The sequence below is a fragment of the Tachypleus tridentatus genome, chromosome 3 (genome assembly GCF_004210375.1).
Source record: "Tachypleus tridentatus isolate NWPU-2018 chromosome 3, ASM421037v1, whole genome shotgun sequence".
Classification (NCBI taxonomy): Eukaryota; Metazoa; Arthropoda; class Merostomata; order Xiphosura; family Limulidae; genus Tachypleus; species Tachypleus tridentatus.
Window position 1 is genome coordinate 115,980,417 of NC_134827.1, and position 20,895 is coordinate 116,001,311.

A 20,895-nucleotide genomic window follows, 5' to 3' on the forward strand; every position below is an offset into this window, starting at 1 on the left:
TGGACATCATCTCTGGTCAATGTATCTAATAATCACTGGTACTTCTCGTGAACCACCTCTAGTCTTTTAAACAGTTTACATACTGACAATAAGACACATCAAACATGGACATCATTCTCTGGTCAATGTATCTAATAATCACTGGTACTTCTCGTGAACCACCTCTAGTCTTTTAAACAGTTTACATACTGACAATAAGACACATCAAACATGGACATCATTCTCTGGTCAATGTATCTAATAATCACTGGTACTTCTCGTGAACCACCTCTAGTCTTTTAAACAGTTTACATACTGACAATAAGACACATCAAACATGGACATCATTCTCTGGTCAATGTATCTAATAATCACTGGTACTTCTCGTGAACCACCTCTAGTCTTTTAAACAGTTTACATACTGACAATAAGACACATCAAACATGGACATCATTCTCTGGTCAATGTATCTAATAATCACTGGTACTTCTCGTGAACCACCTCTAGTCTTTTAAACAGTTTACATACTGAGAATAAGACACATCAAACATGTACATCATTCTCTTGTCTTGTTGTCCTGTACATCTGGGAATATTCTTAGATACATTCACCTAATAAAAACGTTCTCTACTTTTGTAGTAAAAGTGGTAATACCCATATCGACCATCCTGACATACATTTTTACTTCAGTTCGTTTCTCGTTGTTACGAGTGTGTTCCTTTCTTATTGCCGGCGTGTTTTGTTACTTTTAGGTTGATATAGTATATACTATTATAAAAAAATATTCATAACTGTTGTCAATACGTTCTACTGTAGACTTAACTCTATATCCTGGTTATACATTTTAGGAACTTCATATCACATAACTGTTGTCAATACGTTCTACTGTAGACTTAACTCTATATCCTGGTTATACATTTTAGGAACTTCATATCACATAACTGTTGTCAATACGTTCTACTGTAGACTGAGCTATATGTCCTGGTTATACAGTGTAGGAACTTCATATCACATAACTGTTGTCAATACGTTCTACTGTAGACTTAGCTCTATGTCCTGGTTATACAGTGTAGGAACTTTATATCACATAACTGTTGTCAATACGTTCTACTGTAGACTGAGCTATATGTCCTGGTTATACAGTGTAGGAACTTCATATCACATAACTGTTGTCAATACGTTCTACTGTAGACTGAGCTATATGTCCTGGTTAGACAGTGTAGGAACTTCATATCACATAACTGTTGTCAATACGTTCTACTGTAGACTGAGCTATATGTCCTGGTTATACAGTGTAGGAACTTTATATCACATAACTGTTGTCAATACGTTCTACTGTAGACTGAGCTATATGTCCTAGTTATACAGTGTAGGAACTTCATATCACATAACAATTGTCAATACGTTCTACTGTAGACTGAGCTATATGTCCTGGTTATACAGTGTAGGAACTTCATATCACATAACTGTTGTCAATACGTTCTACTGTAGACTGAGCTATATGTCCTGGTTATACAGTGTAGGAACTTCATATCACATAACTGTTGTCAATACGTTCTACTGTAGACTGAGCTATATGTCCTGGTTAGACAGTGTAGGAACTTCATATCACATAACTGTTGTCAATACGTTCTACTGTAGACTGAGCTATATGTCCTGGTTAGACAGTGTAGGAACTTCATATCACATAACTGTTGTCAATACGTTCTACTGTAGACTGAGCTATATGTCCTGGTTATACAGTGTAGGAACTTCATATCACATAACTGTTGTCAATACGTTCTACTGTAGACTGAGCTATATGTCCTGGTTATACAGTGTAGGAACTTCATATCACATAACAATTGTCAATACGTTCTACTGTAGACTTAGCTCTATATCCTGGTTATACAGTGTAGGAACTTCATATCACATAACAATTGTCAATACGTTCTACTGTAGACTTAGCTCTATATCCTGGTTATACAGTGTAGGAACTTCATATCACATAACTGTTGTCAATACGTTCTACTGTAGACTTAGCTCTATATCCTGGTTATACAGTGTAGGAACTTCATATCACATAACTGTTGTCAATACGTTCTACTGTAGACTTAGCTCTATATCCTGGTTATACAGTGTAGGAACTTCATATCACATAACTGTTGTCAATACGTTCTACTGTAGACTTAGCTCTATATCCTGGTTATACAGTGTAGGAACTTCATATCACATAACTGTTGTCAATACGTTCTACTGTAGACTTAGCTCTATATCCTGGTTATACAGTGTAGGAACTTCATATCACATAACTGTTGTCAATACGTTCTACTGTAGACTTAGCTCTATATCCTGGTTATACAGTGTAGGAACTTCATATCACATAACAATTGTCAATACGTTCTACTGTAGACTTAGCTCTATATCCTGGTTATACAGTGTAGGAACTTCATATCACATAACTGTTGTCAATACGTTCTACTGTAGACTTAGCTCTATATCCTGGTTATACAGTGTAGGAACTTCATATCACATAACAATTGTCAATACGTTCTACTGTAGACTTAGCTCTATATCCTGGTTATACAGTGTAGGAACTTCATATCACATAACTGTTGTCAATACGTTCTACTGTAGACTTAGCTCTATATCCTGGTTATACAGTGTAGGAACTTCATATCACATAACTGTTGTCAATACGTTCTACTGTAGACTGAGCTATATGTCCTGGTTAGACAGTGTAGGAATTTCTTATCACATAACAATTGTCAATACGTTCTACTGTAGACTGAGCTATATGTCCTGGTTATACAGTGTAGGAACTTCATATCACATAACTGTTGTCAATACGTTCTACTGTAGACTGAGCTATATGTCCTGGTTATACAGTGTAGGAACTTCATATCACATAACAATTGTCAATACGTTCTACTGTAGACTTAGTTATATGTCCTGGTTATACAGTGTAGGAACTTCATATCACATAACTGTTGTCAATATGTTCTACTGTAGACTGAGCTATATCTCCTGGTTATACAGTGTAGGAACTTCATATCACCTAACTATTGTCAACACAAATTAAAGTTTACTACTGTCATAGTTTAAAATCAGTATTGTTCTATATTAAAAACCTGTGACCATTATAATGTGGTCATATAATTATAATGTGTTATGATAATTATTATAACATTTCTTTATATTCTTCATGTTATAAAGACTTCATTTTCATATAATGTTAAATCCATCTTCTGTCTCTTACTCAGCTGGAGAGTTCGTGTTTTTTTCATTAACTTTCTTCCTCTATACTCGGCTCGTGAGAGGGATCTTTGTGACACGGTCGAATAGAACTAGCAACGTGTTCTCTATCTGGGGTGCCACGACCAGTTTTCTAGATACGATTCAGTTAGGTGCTTTTTCCACTAGCAGCTTGTGGACCACCGTGTTCTCTATCTGGGGTGCCACGACCAGTTTTCTAGATACGTTTCAGTTAGGTGTTTTTTCCACTAGCAGCTTGTGGACCACCGTGTTCTCTATCTGGGGTGCCACGACCAGTTTTCTAGATACGTTTCAGTTAGGTGCTTTTTCCACTAGCAGCTTGTGGACCACCGTGTTCTCTATCTGGGGTGCCACGACCAGTTTTCTAGATACGTTTCAGTTAGGTGCTTTTTCCACTAGCAGCTTGTGGACCACCGTGTTCTCTATCTGGGGTGCCACGACCAGTTTTCTAGATACGATTCAGTTAGGTGCTTTTCCACTAGCAGCTTGTGGACCACCGTGTTCTCTATCTGGGGTACCACGACCAGTTTTCTGGATACGATTCAGTTAGGTGCTTTTTCCACTAGCAGCTTGTGGACCACCGTGTTCTCTATCTGGGGTGCCACGACCAGTTTTCTAAATACGATTCAGTTAGGTGCTTTTTCCACCTTCATACTTGTGTGTCAGTCTTACCTCGCCGACTTTTAACACCCTGGTATGGATGACCTAACCTTTTCTGGCCAATAATGTTATTTACGTCACGGAAATTCATGTCCACAAGCTTCACTTCTTTCTCATATCATTATGTTTCCTTACAAAAAGTTAAAATCTTCGAACTTCAAAAATTCATACGTGTAGCACTGAACCGTTAAATTTAGTACGTAGCCTGTTGAGCTACGTACTGCAGATACGGCGATATAATGAATCAGGCTCCACACTTATAAACATGGCCAACAATCTATATACTTATGCGACACATTTTCCGATGACAATAAGAGAAGCCTCGAACCAGGAATAAACGTATATGTACGTGAATCGTTCGTCTATCACTTCTTCTCTAGTGGACTGGATAGCAAATAAACCGAAAGTAATATTATGTGTACTTGTCAATCCAAACAGTGATTTTTTTATGTGTATTCGCTAAATGTGTAGTTCAGAAGTGGGTTCTTCATTATGTTTAAGTTTTGAATGAAAACGATAGTTTGATTTTTTGTCACTTTATCCATCGATATCTGTCTATCAGAATCTGAAACGTTTAATCTTGGATGAGAATCACAACAGTTTATAAAAACCGACATTAACATGGACTAATCTACACTTATATCTTCATTATTACGTCACGTCCGCCAGGATTAAGTTCTGGATTTCTCATGTTTCGATCTAGTATATCCAGTTTCTGAAGCATATTATGTAAGAGATTGAAGTTTGGCGCTCAATTTGAAACTGGAACAATCTGGATTAGACAACGTTTATATCACAGAAAATCAAACAGTCTGAGTGAAAAACGTGGAACGTTGAAAGATATAAAGCTAGGCAAATCATGGCCTTGTTTAGGATTATTACGAAGACAGTTATTGAAAATAGTCGTATGTGTCTCTCAATGTATAGGACTGTTCTATAGGACAGATGTTTATGTATAAGACTGTTGTACTGGACAGATGTTTCTCTGTTTAGGATTGTTCTGTAGTTCAGATGTTTGTGTATAAGATTGTTCTATAGGAAATATGTTTCTCTGTATTTTGGATTGTTTTATAGGAGAGATTTTTGTGTACAGGATTGTTCTTTAGGACAGATGTTTCTGTGCATAGGATTGTTCCATACGATACATGATTTTCTGTGTATAGGATTGTTCTTTAGGAAAAATGTTTCTCTGTGTACAGGATTGTTATATAGGACGTGTTTCTCTGTGTATAGGATTGTTCTATGGGACAGATGTTTGTGTATAGGATTGTTCTATAGGACGTGTTTCTCTGTGTATAGGATTGTTCTATGGGACATGCTTGTGTATAGGATTGTTCTATAGGACGTGTTTCTCTATGTATAGGATTGTTTTATAGGACATTTTTCTATGTATAGGATTGTTCTATACCATAGATGTTTCTCTGTGTATAAAATTGTTCTACAGGAAATATGTTTCTCTGTATTTTGGATTGTTTTATAGGACAGATTTTTGTGTATAGGATTGTTCTATACGATAAATGTTTCTCTGTATATAAGATTGTTCTATACGAGAAATGTTTCTCTGTGTATAGGATTGTTCTACAGGAAATATGTTTCTCTGTATTTTGGATTGTTTTATAGGACAGATTTTTGTGTATAGGTTTGTTCTTTAGGACAGATGTTTCTGTGTATAGGATTGTTCTATAGGACAAATGTTTCTGTGTATAGGATTGTTCTGTAGGACGTGTTTCTCTGTGTATAGAATTGTTCTACAGGAAATATGTTTCTCTGTATTTTGGATTGTTTTATAGGACAGATATTTGTGTATAGGATTGTTCTATACGATAAATGTTTCTCTGTATATAAGATTGTTCTATACGAGAATGTTTCTCTGTGTATAGGATTGTTCTACAGGAAATATGTTTCTCTGTATTTTGGATTGTTTTATAGGACAGATTTTTGTGTATAGGATTGTTCTTTAGGACAGATGTTTCTGTGTATAGGATTGTTCTATAGGACAAATGTTTCTGTGTATAGGATTGTTCTGTAGGAAAAATGTTTCTCTGTGTACAGGATTGTTATATAAAACGTGTTTCTCTGTGTATAGGGTTGTTATATAGGACGTGTTTCTCTGTGTATAGGATTGTTCTATGGGACAGATGTTTGTGTATAGGATTGTTCTATAGGACGTGTTTCTCTGTGTATAGGATTGTTCTATAGGACATTTTTCTATGTATAGGATTGTTCTATACCATAGATGTTTCTCTGTGTATTGGATTGTTCTACAGGAAATATGTTTCTCTGTATTTTGGATTGTTTTATAGGACAGATTTTTTTGTATAGGATTGTTCTTTAGGACAGATGTTTCTGTGTATAGGATTGTTCTATAGGACAAATGTTTCTGTGTATAGGATTGTTCTGTAGGAAAAATGTTTCTGTGTATAGGATTGTTCTGTAGGAAAATGTTTCTGTGTATAGGATTGTTCTGTAGGAAAAATGTTTCTGTGTATAGGATTGTTCTGTAGGAAAAATGTTTCTGTGTATAGGATTGTTCTGTAGGACGTGTTTCTCTGTGTATAGAATTGTTCTACAGGAAATATGTTTCTTTGTATTTTGGATTGTTTTATAGGACAGATGTTTGTGTATAGGATTGTTCTATAGGACAAATGTTTCTGTGTATAGGATTGTTCTGTAGGAAAAATGTTTCTCTGTGTACAGGATTGTTATATAGGACGTGTTTCTCTGTGTACAGGATTGTTATATAGGACGTGTTTCTCTGTGTATAGGATTGTCCTATAGGACAGATGTTTCTGTGTGTAAAAAGGATTGTTCTATAGGACGTGTTTCTCTGTGTATAGGATTGTTCTATAGGACGTGTTTCTCTGTGTATAGGATTGTCCTATAGGACAGATGTTTCTGTGTGTATAGGATTGTCCTATAGGACAGATGTTTCTGTGTGTATAGGATTGTCCTATAGGACAGATGTTTCTGTGTGCATAGGATTGGTATTTAGGATAGGTGTTCTTCAGAATGAATTTTTCTGTACGTATCGGATTAGTGTCTGGTATGGATTTTAACGTATTTATGAACATACCGTTAGCGTCATCCATCAGTCTTTCCAAACGAGTTAACTCCTTCGTAGTGACGACACAGGCACGTGCTGTCCGAACTGCCTTCAGGCTAAAAGGAAAAGTTAGCTTCTTTACGATTCATCTGATATTGTCTCCCTTAATAAACTGTCAGTGTCTTGTCACATTACAATTGTGTAAGACGATTACTTAAAGGGAAGTAACCACATCTGACAAATTCAGATTTCTTTGTTAATAATGTAAAAAAACAAGGAGCGAACTTAAGTTGACGTATACTTAGTCGCCTAAAAAACACCGGTGAAAAGAAATTGGTGTGCCATCTCTATAACACTATTTTACAAACCGTCACAGCGACAAAATAATTATTATCAAATGACATTTATTGAGCAAATTAGAAGCTAACGAAAAGTATAGTTTCACTTCAGAGAAACGTCTAAGACTTGTCATTCAAGTACGGTCCCTTATCCATTAAATTTCTGCTTGGACGTGTCTTATTAGTACACATCTCTCACGTTCCATGTTATTAAAATAGGATCTATAACGCACGAGCAAAGGATCTGTGAATAAAAAACATTTCACGATCGAATTTTTTATTTACTCTGTATGCTTTCTTTGTAATTTTGCAAAATACACTAAACATAAACCTCCAATTAATAAAACCACGTGACAAAAACATTCTGTAATGTTAGATGTCATTCTATTTCTGTAACGTATTATTGGCAGTAGAGAATAGTTTAAAGTAAACGAAACCAAGCACATTAAAACTCAAACTAAAATGCTCAGTAACCAAGCAGCTTTAACATACGTTCTGCTACGTCACACTTGATGTAAAGAACTATACAGGTTCTTGTTACGTCACACTTGATATTTTGATGTAAAGAACTATACAGGTTCTTGTTACGTCACACTTGATACTTTGATGTAAAGAACTATACAGGTTCTTGTTACGTCACACTTGATACTTTGATGTAAAGAACTATACAGGTTCTTGTTACGTCACACTTGATACTTGATGTAAAGAACTATACAGGTTCATGTTACGTCACACTTGATACTTTGATGTAAAGAACTATACAGGTTCTTGTTTCGTCACACTTGATACTTTGATGTAAAGAACTATACAGGTTCATGTTACGTCACACTTGATACTTTGATGTAAAGAACTATACAGGCTCTTGTTAGGTCACACTTGATACTTTGCTATAAAGAACTATACAGGCTCTTGTTTCGTCACACTTGATACTTTGATTTTAAGGACAATTCATGTTCTTGTTTCGTCACACTTGATACTTTGATATAAAGGACAATTCAGGTTCTTGTTTCGTCTCAGTTGATACTTGATGTAAAGAACTATTCAGGTAAGAACTGTTACGTCTGAGTTGTTACGTGATGAAAAGTACTTTTCTAGTTAAATGTAGCATATTGTCTGGTTCTATGTGGTTGATATTTGACCTCAGTTTATGAATGAGCAAGTTGACTCTTACTTAGACGTTACGATAAATCGTTGTCGTAGTGCAACTCAGTTGGAGATTCTTTGTGTTTCACACGAGTTAATCAGTATGTCCGTAATGACATTAAGAACAGTTACACATTTGATGGCTTTACTGCAGGTCTCTACAAATATGTATAAAAGTTGTAGATGACACTTTGGTTTAAAATCCACCTCAGATATGTTGGAGGACGTACATTAGTATAGTTCTTAACAGTAACCACGCGTGGCAAGTTAATAACAGCAGATACGTCGGTAGAGTTTACTAAAACTACGTTGTGTCAATAACGTAAAGAGGAAACTTTGTTTTTTGTGATGGAAACTTCGTTAGTTCGAGATATTTTATACGCTCGATAGAAAAAAGTTTCAAGTTTCATTTAAAGACATCTGGTACAGATTTTGTAAGTTTAAAAGTACAGCAAATGTTATTCTATGGGGATCTTTAGGTTGGAAATGTTCGTTATGGTTATAAATCAGTGTTAAGAAATAAAGGTTATTACGATATTGTTGGTTGTATTCAGTGAATTTATATTGTTTTCTCTTTTGTTAAAGTTCCAAGAAACAGATATTCTAGACATGGTAAACGTGTCATCCACACACTTGGGGTATTAAGGGATTGCTAGCTGCTTTCCGACAATCAATTTTCATGACGACACAGAAAGAGACGACCAGAAATCAGTGTGAATACATATAATTAAGTTTAATCATGTAGATCTTTCTAAATTTAAGCGTGACTACGTATGATTCTTAAGTCTGGCCACGTAATTCTTAAGTTTTATAACTCAGCTTTCATTCGCTGTTATTAGATCGGTTTTATTCAGTTATTAGAGTAATTTCGTTTATTGTTATGCCATATTTTTCTCTGTGTTATTGCATTGGTTTTGTTCACTGTTATCACAAGTTAGATTAAGTTTTCTTACGTGTTTTGCTTATTGTTATCACATCGGTTTCGTTCGTTCGGTTATACCCTAAGACAATGAATCTGTTTATATTCCTCAGAAACTTTATTAAAATGAAACACAGATATGTTTATCTTAGAAACTTTTCAATGGAGGAAGTTCTCTCCAATCTTTTTATGTGTAAAAAGAGAACCTTATAAAATTTTCATATTCTATTGTTTGTCACCTTTGTGCTCTTTTAACTTTACCAAAATATTTCGTTAGGTAGCTGTTACAATGTATTCTATTAGACAGTTCCTTCACAAATATACGACACCAATGTGTTTTTTCTCAATGAAAATCTACAGTACTGTTTTGAATGTTTTGTTACAGTTGAACGTTTTGTAGTACTACTACAGTGATGTGTTAGTAGTTTAAATGTTACCATGATGTCTTGTTACATGTTTCGTTCACAACAAAGTATTACCACAGTGATGTATTGATAGGTCATTAAATGTTACCAGGGTGTCTTGTTAGACTTTTGTTTACAACAAAGTATTAAAACAGTGATATATTGATAGTTCATTAAATGTTACCAGAGCGTCTTATTAGACGTTTCGTTCACATATTACCACAGTGATGTATTGATAGGTCATTAAATGTTACCAGGGTGTCTTGTTAGACGTTTGTTCACAACAAAGTATTACCACAGTGATATATTGATAGTTCATTAAATGTTACCAGAGCGTCTTATTAGACGTTTCGTTCACATATTACCACAGTGATGTATTGATAGGTCATTAAATGTTACCAGGGTGTCTTGTTAGACGTTTCGTTCACAACAAAGTATTACCACAGTGATGTATTGATAGGTCATTAAATGTTACCAGGGTGTCTTGTTAGACGTTTCGTTCACAACAAAGTATTACCACAGTGATATATTGATAGTTCATTAAATGTTACCAGAGCGTCTTATTAGACGTTTCGTTCACATATTACCACAGTGATGTATTGATAGGTCATTAAATGTTACCAGGGTGTCTTGTTAGACGTTTCGTTCACAACAAAGTATTACCACAGTGATGTATTGATAGTTCATTAAATGTTACCAGGGTGTCTTGTTTGACGTTTCGTTCACAACAAAGTATTACCATAGTGATGTATTGACAGTTCATTAAATGTTACCAGGGTGTCTTGTTAGACGTTTCGTTCACAACAAAGTATTACCACAGTGATGTATTACTAGTTCATTAAATGTTACCAGTGTCTTGCCAAACGTTTCGTTCACAAATAAATGTTAGTATCATGTTATGATAAACGTTTCGTTCTCAAGGTATTAACAAGACGCGCAATTGGCCAGTGGTAGCACCAAAATTGTAGAAATTGGTTTTGGTCGTTTTAAAAATATTCCACAGTCTGATTTAATAAAAACGATCAGAAATCTGAAACTATTAATTAGCATTACTCTTATCTACAGATGATTGTAGTGTTTTATTTTACGTGTTGAAATATTATTTTGTTCCTTTAAAACTTTTCTAAGTTCTATAACACTAAAGTAAACGACAGTTTATATATGTACTTACCAAGATTTCCACAATCAGAGAGCAAAGAGAAACTCAGAGTTTGTTCACAAATCAAAACGAAAACTTGGGATGGTCTCTAGCAGAGAATAGTGCACCTCTTACCCATTCAATAACGACAAGTCTTTGTCCTTGCACACATACTGTCCTCACTCACTACAAGATGTGGCATTTCTCGTTCATTCCCGCGTTTTTAAGAGATAACTATAATGGTCACCAAAAGAGGGCGTCTGTACAATAGAAATGAAATTGTGTCTTTAGTCGTGGTTCTATTTGTGTTATTTGTCAAATAAAATCTGGTGTTATGGATAGCTAAGTCAAAAGACTTAGTTGTGCATAACTGTTTAACTCTAAAGTACCACAAAATATAACGAAAGAAATATATATTGCTCACCTTAAAATGAGAAATGTCTTTAAGTTGAAAGAACAAAACCTTTATAAAGTATTGAGTTAAGTGTTTACGGAGTTTTATAAAACAAATTAGATTAACAGCAATTCTATTAAACGGGTTAACAGTCTTGCTAACCTATAAATCCCGATATGTGTGATTATACTCCCAGTCTAAAGTCGTAGAATGGTAGTTATCTTCAAAAGGTTGGAATGTTAAGATAAAATAAGAATCTTGTCTTTTGTTACAGAAATCAATTAATAAGTACTAAGATTTCTTTCCTTTAAAATTAGCTACTCTCACGGCCCTAGAACAACGTTATCGGTTCAGAATGTCTCAAAGCCTTACGTTTCTTTTGTGAACATTGGTAGAAGAGGATGTTTGCTGAAAGGATTTGTAGAGTAAGCGAATAATTTTATCTCAAAACTCTAATTCTTTATACTCTAAGTGTACTTTCCAAAGCTTGGACTGAAACACAATTCAGCATTATTATGATGAAAAAACGGACAACGTAAGGTGAGAACTTTTTCATATAGCCTCAATCCCATCGTGTTTCATTAAAATTGTTTCATGTTAGTTATAGTTTCGGTAACAATATTCTGTGTTGATTTTATTTCAACAATAATATAAAAGACTTTAACAGACTCAGTAACAGAACAAAAGTGTTGTTTTAATTCTACTACCAACAACAACAATATTATATTTTTTGTTTTAATTCTGCTACTAACAACAACAATATTATATTTTTTGTTTTAATTCTACCACTAACAACAACAATATTATATTTTGTGTTTTGATTCTACTACTAACAACAACAATGTTATATTTTTTGTTTTAATTCTACTACTAACAACAACAATATTGTATCTTTTGTTTTAATTCTACTACTAACGACAACAATATTGTATCTTTTGTTTTAATTCTACTACTAACGACAACAATATTATATTTTTTGTTTTAATTCTACTACTAACAACAATATTATATTTTTTGTTTTAATTCTACTACTAACAACAACAATATTATATTTTTTGTTTTAATTCTACTACTAACAACAATATTATATTTTTTGTTTTAATTCTGCTTCTAACAACAACAATATTGTATCTTTTGTTTTAATTCTACTACTAACGACAACAATATTATATTTTTTGTTATAATTCTACTACTAACAACAACAATATTATATTTTTTGTTTTAATTCTACCACTAACAACAACAATATTATATTTTTTGTTTTAATTCTACTACTAACAACAACAATATTATATTTTTTGTTTTAATTCTACTACTAACAACAATATTATAATTTTTGTTTTAATTCTACTACTAACAACAATATTATATTTTTTGTCTTAATTCTGCTACTAACAACAACAATATTGTATCTTTTGTTTTAATTCTGCTACTAACAACAACAATATTGTACCTTTTGTTTTAATTCTACTACTAACAACAACAATATTATATTTTTTGTTTTAATTCTACTACCAACAACAACAATATTATGTTTTTGTTGCACCAAAAAGTTCTCATGTTATATATAATTCCACCAACAATATATTGTGTTAATCGTGGTTTCGGCAACAGTAATAGTTATATTTCTAACACAATTTATTGTACAAGTTTATTTCTAATAACAATATATTGTAACAGTTCTAACCTTTGCAATAACGTTTCGCATTACTTTATATCCATTAATGAAATATTACTTTAGATATAGTTTTATAAACAACCTGTACTAGTAATTATATACAACAAATATTGTAAAGGTTCTAATTTCAAGAACCAAACAGTGAAATAATTCTAGTAACAGTGAGAGTATGTCGTCTTATTTTGTCTTTTTCTCTCTAATAACAGCATTTGGTATTATTTCTGGTCTCGTAAACATTACAGTATATAAAGTTTAGTGACAGAACAATATATTTAAATCATTTTGAAACACGAAGTGTTATAGTAATGTCAGTTAAACCAACACCATCACATGAAGCTGGTCTCCCATAGAATTTATGTACTCACATTTCGGACTCAAATGACACAAAGCGAACTAAAATACAACATACACAAACACTGTATGCAACATACTGGTACTGTTAATAACACAAACACTGTATACAACATACTGGTAACATTAATAACACAAACACTGTACAGCATACTGGTACTGTTAATAACACAAGCACTGTGTACAACATACTGTTACTGTTAATAACACAAACACTGTGTACAGCATACTGGTAACGTTAATAACACAAGCACTGTGTACAACATACTGTTACTGTTAATAACACAAACACTGTGTACAGCATACTGGTAACGTTAATAACACAAACACTGTATACAACATACTGGTACTGTTAATAACACAAGCACTGTGTACAACATACTGGTACTGTTAATAACACAAGCACTGTGTACAGCATACTGGTACTGTTAATAACACAAGCACTGTGTACAGCATACTGGTACTGTTAATAACACAAGCACTGTATGCAACATACTGGTACTGTTAATAACACAAGCACTGTGTACAACATACTGTTACTGTTAGTAACACAAACACAATACAGCATACTGTTACTGTTAATAACACAAGCACTGTGTACAACATACTGGTACTGTTAATAACCACAAGCTAACTGTGTACAGCATACTGGTACTGTTAATAACCACGCGCTGTATGCAGCATGCTGGTACTGATTAATAACACAAAGCACTGTTGTACAGCATACTGGTGCTGTTAATAACACAAGCGCTGTATGCAACATACTGGTACTGTTAATAATCACCTAGCGCTGTGTACAACATACTGTTACTGTTAATAACACAAGCTGCATATTACGACATGCTGGTTGCTGTTAATAACACAAGCACTGTGTACAGCATACTGGTGCTGTTAATAACACAAGCACTGTCGTGCAACATACTGGTGCTGTTAATAACACAAGCACTGTGTACAACATACTGTTACTGTTAATAACACAAGCACTGTGTACAACATACTGTTACTGTTAATAACACAAGCACTGTGTACAGCATACTGGTACTTGTTAATAACACAAGCACCTGTGTACAGCATACTGGTACCGTTAAGAATACAAACGCTGTATACAACATACTGGTTGCTGTTAATAACACAAGCACTGTGTACAACATACTGGTACTGTTAATAACACAAGCACTGTGTACAACATACTGGTACTGTTAATAACACAAGCACTGTGTACAACATACTGGTACTGTTAATAACACAAGCACTGTGTACAGCATACTGGTACTGTTAATAACACAAGCACTGTATGCAACATACTGGTACTGTTAATAACACAAGCACTGTGTACAACATACTGTTACTGTTAATAACACAAGCACTGTGTACAACATACTGTTACTGTTAATAACACAAGCACTGTGTACAGCATACTGGTACTGTTAATAACACAAGCACTGTGTACAACATACTGTTACTGTTAATAACACAAGCACTGTGTACAACATACTGGTACTGTTAATAACACAAGCACTGTGTACAACATACTGTTACTGTTAATAACACAAGCACTGTGTACAACATACTGTTACTGTTAATAACACAAGCACTGTGTACAACATACTGTTACTGTTAATAACACAAGCACTGTGTACAGCATACTGGTACTGTTAATAACACAAGCACTGTATACAACATACTGGTACTGTTAATAACACAAGCACTGTGTACAGCATACTGGTACTGTTAATAATACAAACACTGTATACAACATACTGGTACTGTTAATAATACAAACACTGTATACAGCATACTGGTACTGTTAATAACACAAGCACTGTGTACAACATACTGTTACTGTTAATAACACAAGCACTGTGTACAACATACTGTTACTGTTAATAACACAAGCACTGTGTAGAACATACTGTTACTGTTAATAACACAAGCACTGTGTACAACATACTGGTACTGTTAATAATACAAACACTGTATACAACATACTGGTACTGTTAATAACACAAACACTGTATACTGGTAGTAATTATTTCTAATGGTAAACGCACTGACAAAAGTGAATTAGTACAACAGAATTGTCTGCTATTCTTGAATTATTTCAAATCATTTGTCTTTCAGTGAGTTTTAAAAAATCCGAGATATATTGTGAGGTAAAGTTATGTACAATAAAACTTACTGTACATTTAAGTTACGTCTTAAAACATACGTCAATAATAAAAATAAAGATGTAATATTGAAAAACTTTGAAAAGTTTTATGATGCCTAATTCGAATTTCATTTTTGTTTATTTGCTATAAATTCATAACAGACCAATCGACTTCGTAAAATCGATGTTGGCGTCCTAACACGCCCAACAGAAACATTGTACAAGTTTCTAGTCGATAGCACTCTAATACGACCTCGCGTGATCTAAGTTATGATTGTTGCAGTTTGTAAGATATGTGGTTACCTGTAACATCAAGAGTACCATCTGACTAACCTACAAAAAACAATTGTGTATAAAGACCTGTATTACTGTCTCCCATCTTCTACACTCTCACAATATATATATGTGGAAGGTAATTCACAGGTACCTCTCGTTAAAGCCAGATCGCACAAGCTAGCTATTAAATATTAGAAAAAGTCAACAAATCAGAACTATTTAACTTCACTTGCCCCTTGAATAGCAGCTTTCCCTTGAACTTAGATAAAAGATGAATTTCATACAAGACAATAATGAACAATAACAGTGCTAGTGGCGGGTCTTACCAAATATGTTTTTATAGATCTTTGCCGTGGTACTTGGTCTTACAGATCCCTGTTTGGTACTAAGATTTACAAATCCCTGCCGTGGTACTTGGGTTTTCAGATCCCTATTTGGTATTTGTGTTTACAAATCCCTGCCATGATACTTGGGTTTGCAGATCCCTGTTTGTTATTTGTGTTTACAAATCCCTGCCATGATACTTGGGTTTACAGATCCCTGTTTGTTATTTGTGTTTACAAATCCCTGCCATGATACTTGGGTTTGCAGATCCCTGTGTGTTATTTGTGTTTACAAATCCCTGCCATGATACTCGGGTTTAAAGATCCATGTTTGGTATTTGTGTTTACAAATCCCTGCCATGATACTCGGGTTCGCAGATCCCTGTTTGTTATTTGTGTTTACAACTCCCTGCCATGATACTTGGGTTTGCAGATCCCTGTTTGTTATTTTTGTTTACAAATCCCTGCCATGATACTTGGGTTTGCAGATCCCTGTTTGTTATTTGTGTTTACAAATCCCTGCCATGATACTTGGGTTTGCAGATCCCTGTTTGTTATTTTGTTTACAAATCCCTGCCATGATACTTGGGTTTGCAGATCCCTGTGTGTTATTTGTGTTTACAAATCCCTGCCATGATACTTGGGTTTACAGATCCCTGTTTGTTATTTGTGTTTACAAATCCCTGCCATGATACTTGGGTTTGCAGATCCCTGTTTGTTATTTTTGTTTACAACTCCCTGCCATGATACTTGGGTTTGCAGATCCCTGTTTGTTATTTTTGTTTACAAATCCCTGCCATGATACTTGGGTTTGCAGATCCCTGTTTGTTATTTGTGTTTACAAATCCCTGCCATGATACTTGGGTTTGCAGATCCCTGTTTGTTATTTTGTTTACAAATCCCTGCCATGATACTTGGGTTTGCAGATCCCTGTGTGTTATTTGTGTTTACAAATCCCTGCCATGATACTTGGGTTTACAGATCCCTGTTTGTTATTTGTGTTTACAAATCCCTGCCATGATACTCGGGTTTGCAGATCCCTGTGTGTTATTTGTGCTTACAAATCCCTGCCATGATACTCGGGTTTAAAGATCCATGTTTGGTATTTGTGTTTACAAATCCCTGCCATGATACTCGGGTTTGCAGATCCCTGTTTGTTATTTGTGTTTACAAATCCCTGCCATGATACTTGGGTTTGCAGATCCCTGTTTGTTATTTGTGTTTACAAATCCCTGCCATGATACTTGGGTTTGCAGATCCCTGTTTGTTATTTGTGTTTACAAATCCCTGCCATGATACTTGAGTTTGCAGATCCCTGTTTGTTATTTGTGTTTACAAATCCCTGCCATGTTACTTGGGTTTGCAGATCCGTGTTTGTTATTTGTGTTTACAAATCCCTGCCATGATACTTGGGTTTGCAGATCCCTGTTTGTTATTTTTGTTTACAAATCCCTGCCATGATACTTGGGTTTGCAGATCCCTGTTTGTTATTTTTGTTTACAAATCCCTGCCATGTTACTTGGGTTTGCAGATCCCTGTTTGTTATTTGTGTTTACAAATCCCTGCCATGATACTCGGGTTTAAAGATCCCTGTTTGGTTCTTGGTAGATGACAAACATTTTTTGTACCACTTCTTCAGTTCATATTTCAATGTCATTTTAAGTAATTGATGACCAACTTCTGTGCGTAATCTATAACATAAACTTATATAATGAAGACCGGATATTTCGCTATAACAAATCCCTAAACATTATCGATAGCTTCGACAAAAATCGCAAGCTAGCCGAATTCACGTTCGTTCATTTTGTGTAGAAACTGTAGTGTTTTATCAGCTCATTCTATCGTGTTTCTTTAAGATCCCATATGTCTTAATGTACAATTTTATTTTTAGTTTCACAACAGTCTTTCTTCTTTATACCCTGAGCAGTTTTTTCACTTGACCAATTGGATTTTTCTTGTCCTGTAGATCCGGTAATTTGTCTGTTGGAAAAGACAAAGTGACGCCCAACAATTGATCTGATTGGAGAGATAGAAATGATAAAAATAAATAATATGCTACAGAAGAAATATGAATGTTAGGCCTAATACAAATAAATATTTATATGGCATTTAGAGAATTTATACTGAAATATGCTTTTATTAAACAGCTTCCGAGTAAAATAATTTATTTCAAGTAACCTCAGCTCTCACCAGGTGTCCTATCTGTATGAGGTTTGTGTTGAAATATGATTTTATTAAATAATTTCAAAGTAAACCCATATAGCTTCGGTCCATCTTAGTTGTCTGTTGGCTCAGCATGGCCAGGTGGTTAAGGCACTCGACTCAGACTCCTAGGGGCGCGGGTTCGAATCCCCGTAATACCAAACATGTTCGCCCCTTCAGCTGTAAGGGCGTTATAATGTGTCAGTAAATCCTAATATTCCTTGGTAAAAGAGTAGCCCAAGAGTTGGCGGTGGGTGGTGAAGACTAGCTGCCTCCCCTTTAGTCTTACACTGCCAAATTAGGGACGGCTAGCGCAGGTAGCTCTCGTGTAGCTTTGCGTGAAATTCAAAAACAAACCATCTACGCTGTCATATTTACATAATTATATGAGTTATTCACTCGCTTTAAATAAAGGGCTGTTGTTTATATTTTCTTTATAATTTTGTCTATTTTAGAACAAAGCCACATTGATCTATCACTGTATCCACCATGAGGAATCAAATACCGGATGTTGGTTTTGTAACTCAGTGATGTTTCTGTTATATATAAAACTGTTCACTCTACTCCTAATTACATAATTTGAAAGGAGTAACTGACCATGGTATAGGATTTGGTTTGTTTTGGGGAGTGATGGGGTTGAAAGGTTGAGTGGGTAGGAACAAGAGACGTATATTGGAACATCAGTATAACAGAAAGATAATTAGAACCACAGCTTAATTAGATGAAGGATATGTTCGGATGACATGCAATTATATTACGTGTAATAAATGGATAAAAAAAGAAAGTTTGTTTGTTTTTTTAATTTCGCGCAAAGCTACTCGAGGGCTATCTGCGTTAGCCGTCCTTAAATTAGCAGTTTAAGACTAGAAAAAAGACAGCTAGTCATCAACACCCGCCGCCAACTCTTGGGCTACTCTTTTACCAACGAATAGTAGGAGTGACAGTCACACAACAATGCCCCCATGACTGAAAGGACGAGCATGTTTGGTGTGACGGGGACTCGAACCCGCGACCTTCAGATTGCGAGTCGAGTACCCATATCACTTCGCCATGTCTAGCCATACCAAGTTAGAGGGAAAGATACAACTATGTGGAAGATATAGAAAAGAACATACATGGCAAACAACAATCAGTCTTTCAGTGTAAAAACTCTAAACATTTCCTTCTTCTGTTATTATATTTTCAGGAATTGTTACTGGTTTGGTTTGTTTTTAATTGTTCCCCGATGGTACAGCGGTAAGTCTACGCATTTACGACTATAAAATAAGTGATTCGATACCCCTCGGTAGGCTGAGCAGATAGCCTGATGTGACTTTGCTATAAAAAACACATTGTTTTAAATTTCGCGCAAAGCTACACAAGGGATATCTGCGCTAGCCGTCCCTAATCTTGCAGTGTAAGTCTAGAGTGAAGCCAGCTATTCATCACCACCCACCGCCATCTCCTGGGCTACTTTTCACTAACGAGTAGTGAGATTGATCGTCACAATATAACGCCCCACGCCTCAAAGGGCGAGCACGTTTCGTGTGACGGGAATTCGAACCTGCGACTCTCGGATTACTAGACGTGTGCCTTAACCACCTGGCCATACCAGGCCAGTTGTTACTGAAAATCCACTAAGTAACATTTCAAAGTAGCGATATTCAAGTGACCAAGGCCAACAAATAACAGTATATAATTAAATAACAAATATAAAACACTAAAACGGGTTTAAGTCTGACTTCAGGACCACCATTAACTGATCCAATATCAAGATATGAAATTTGCTACGGTTGTCTGATCACCCTGAGAGTCAACTGTACATTGAGGAACTTTCAACGCGAAAATCCGGGACTATTTCCTCTCTTCGCTGGCAAACCGTTTCTCGTTCTCACCGTGTAACGTATGATGTTCTGTCTGCCTAAATATACGAACAACATATGGTATTCTATCTGAACGTATAACGTGTGGTGTTTTATCTGTCTGAACGTATAACGTATGGTGTTTTATCTGTCTGAACGTATAACGTGTGGTGCTTTATCTATATTTATCTGATCTTGTAACGTGTGTTATCTGTATTTTATCTATCTCAACGTATAATGTATGGTGTTTTATCTGTATTTTTCTATCTGAACGTGTAACGTAGTGTTCTATCTGTATTTTGTCTGTCTGAACGTACAACGTATGGTGTTTTATTGGTATTTTATCTGTCTAAACGTACAACGTGTGGTGTTCTATCTGTATTTTGTCTGTCTGAACGTACAACGTATGGTGTTTTATTGGTATTTTATCTGTCTAAACGTACAACGTGTGTTCTATCTGTATTTTGTCTGTCTGAACGTACAACGTATGGTGTTTTATTGGTATTTTATCTGTCTAAACGTACAACGTGTGGTGTTCTATCTGTATTTTGTCTGTCTGAACGCATTATGTATGGTGTTTTATCTGTATATGATCTATCTGAACATATAATATAAGGAATTTTACATGTATTTTATCTGTCTGACCATATAATGTGCAGTGTTTTACCTGTAATTGATCTATCTGAACGTATATCGTATTGTGTTTTTTCTGTATTTTGTGTATCTGAACGTATATTGTATGGTGTTTTTTTTGTATTTTGTGTATCTGAACGTGTAACGTAGAGTGTTCTATCTGTATTTT

General features: G+C 34.9%; 1 protein-coding gene across 1 annotated transcript in view; it reads right to left on the reverse strand.

The window, feature by feature from the left end:
* Positions 1–11,052, reverse strand: part of LOC143246174 (gamma-aminobutyric acid receptor alpha-like) — a 317,756-nt gene extending 306,704 nt beyond the window's left edge. The window contains exons 1-2 of the mRNA XM_076492385.1: positions 10,913–11,052; positions 6,968–7,053 (exon numbers count right to left, since the gene is read on the reverse strand). The gene's annotated coding sequence lies outside the window, so the exon portion shown is untranslated. The remainder of the gene's footprint in view (positions 1–6,967; positions 7,054–10,912) is intronic.
* Between the last annotated feature and the right edge of the window lie 9,843 nt (positions 11,053–20,895).